Raw genomic sequence first — 2688 nt, forward strand, 5'->3', positions numbered from 1 at the left:
TTATTTATTTTTAGTTTTCTTTTAAAATGCTCTCCACCTATTAACTGGATGATGATATCGATTGCTGAGATGATACCATGGACAAAATAACCTATAAGTCTTTTTACTTTATTATCCGATAATTTTTGGTTGGCCTGTCTGTTGCTACGTAGATTATTGGCTATTGTTCACTCATTAAAGGGTTTGAGTTGGAGGTTGCAAGGAAATATGTATATGTACTACTTCAACCAGTTATCGATCCCACTATACAGGAGGGTTGAACTTCTACTTGAAAACTTCCTAATATGTTAAATATTAATGTGGAAATCCACATACCAAACTCCTAAGTCCCTATCTCGAGAATCTAAAGTAAGTCATGGTTGCACAATAAATCCACATCCCTGTTACAAATTTCAATCTACTTTAAATGAAAAGTCCTTATCGATTTCTTTAGTAAGTCAGAGTAAAGTATTGCAATTGACAATAACAATCTGAAGTCAGAAAGCCTTGAAAATCTCGAGCTTAGGTCCAACGTCAAAGCCATTTTCTTTTTCAATATCAAGTCATTGTTCCCGTGGATGCAGACAATCGAATACGGCTCCATGTGTAGTTGATTTCATAACTGATATACGTCATATTAATATAAAAAATATGGATTTCCTCCGTCTTTGGGTTTTTATTCATAGAGTTGGAAGCGGATTGTTATGTATTTATCTTATTCTCCATTACTGATTGATCCAATTAATGCACAAATATGTTGGTAATCATTGCTTGAAGATGTGTAATCTCTTCCATTTTTTTTGTCATTTCCATTCCTCTTTTATTTAATTAGGAAGTTTTTTATTAAATGCTTATTTTATGTTTATGTCTTCTCATCAGTTTTCGATTCTGGCGTTTATCAATGTTTGGGTAACATCGATCTCCGAATTGAAGATTTTCTTCTCATTCGCTTCTTAAATCTTATTCTTTGTTATTATTATTTTTTTTTCCAATTTTATGGCGCTCTGATTTTCTATGTAATATGGATAACAGATAATGCCAAGTGTTGAACGGCTTTGTACACATCAACAATGAATCCCTTAGAGTGAACAGTGACGACATACCTGTATGATTAGGGATAGATATCGCTATCACCGGCATATAAACCAAACTGAAGGTACAACTCTACTACTCTGTCATGGCCTTCTTATTAAAAGATTATTTAGTTTTACTTTTTTTTTTTTTCTAACATGCATTTTATTTTTAAGGATTCATTATGCTTATGATGTTGGATTTCATGTAACCATAATAAAAATATTTTTTAGGGTTAAAATTGAATTAGTTAAACAGTATAAAGGTAGGCCTACGGTTGTTATAGTCTATATAAACGCCTTGGTTTTTATAGTCTATAGAAACATTCTAATGCTTTGAAGCAAATGTTTGTTTCTTGACAAATTAGAAACTTAACAGCTTGGTTTTCCAAAATGCATCAGAATTGACTATTTTGTCACATTAAACCTAAATCGGTATAAGTCAAGTCAGGCAAGTTTTTTTTAATTTTCCTAATCAATTATTCACAATTTTTCGTATTAGCCGAACTTGGCCCATGGAAGGATTCATCAGTCTCCAATCCTTGCTACCCACTCAGTCCTTTCCCGCCTACCCACTACAAGTGGCGAAGAGACTGGTTGGCAAGAGAACAACTTAAGATCGGCTCTGCTCTATTTTCTGCATCGCTTTCAGAGCTCAATGAGGTATCATGGATTTTTCTTTATGGTATCGTGGATTTTTCTTTATGGTATCGTGGATTTTTTTTTATAGTAGTGATTGATTCACTGAGCCAAGACTGCATCTCTTAGTCGATTTCCTAAGAGCTTATTATATAATTGCAGTCCTATTAAATTAACTTGCGCACCTTTTTTCCCGCTTATTGTCTATTCGGTGATCGGGTTCGTAGGATTGCAAGGCAACTGGCTAAATCCCCTTCTATTGTAAGTTGCAGTGGTGATGGTATTAAGAAAACTGCTGTTAAAGTTGATGTTATTTCCGAGATTGGTGGGAGGACCTTAGGAAGACCAATTTCCCTAAAGGAAGAATTTTCTTCTCCAGCTGAGATGCTTTCACAACAACTCGCTTTGATCGCCGAGATCCCTGAAACGTTACGGTTTTGTTCCTACCATTGTTCGTTTCTTCACTGATTTGAGGAACTCAATTAGCTTGGAGCGATCCCGTTCTCTGAAGTTTAAGAAGTCCGAGAAGAAAACAAAGGGTGGTGAAAGAAGTCTTAAAACTGAAAAACCATCCAACGCCAAGGTCAGCTCAACCGAGACAGATGACTATGTTGTTGTGAATGACTATTATTGGAATAACTCTTTGGATGATATGAATGGTAGGTTAGAATCGGGAGATTGTGAGAAAGATGGTGATGATGTACAAAGTAGTCCGGCTGATGTGCCTGTTGAGGACATGTTGTCTGATGATTATTATGAGCAAGATGGTGATGGCCAGAGTGATTCTTTTCATCACAGAGAAATTAATCAGCCCACCACTTCCAATTTGAAGAAGCTATCGAGGCCAGTTTCATTTAAAAAGAATGTTCTGAAGAAATCAAAGAGTGGAAATGTTGATGGTGATTATTATGACAACGATGAGGAAGACGGTACATTTTTTTTGGAAGTTATTTTCCTTTTTAATAGGTTAACAGATTTATATGCACACATGTTAGAATAG

General features: G+C 35.2%; 1 long non-coding RNA gene across 2 annotated transcripts; it reads left to right on the forward strand.

The window, feature by feature from the left end:
* Positions 1–327: 327 nt before the first annotated feature.
* LOC147505557 (uncharacterized) lies at positions 328–2079 on the forward strand. Of its 2 annotated transcripts, XR_015220624.1 has the most exons (4): positions 328–888; positions 1012–1135; positions 1552–1712; positions 1916–2079. It is a non-coding gene; the product is annotated as an uncharacterized LOC147505557 (long non-coding RNA). The 2 variants fall into 2 exon arrangements; XR_015220623.1 differs by lacking the exon at positions 328–888 and having other exon boundaries at positions 895–1135.
* The last annotated feature ends 609 nt before the right edge of the window (positions 2080–2688 follow it).

The sequence above is a fragment of the Coptis chinensis genome, chromosome 4 (genome assembly GCF_015680905.1).
Source record: "Coptis chinensis isolate HL-2020 chromosome 4, ASM1568090v1, whole genome shotgun sequence".
Lineage (NCBI taxonomy): Eukaryota > Viridiplantae > Streptophyta > Magnoliopsida > Ranunculales > Ranunculaceae > Coptis > Coptis chinensis.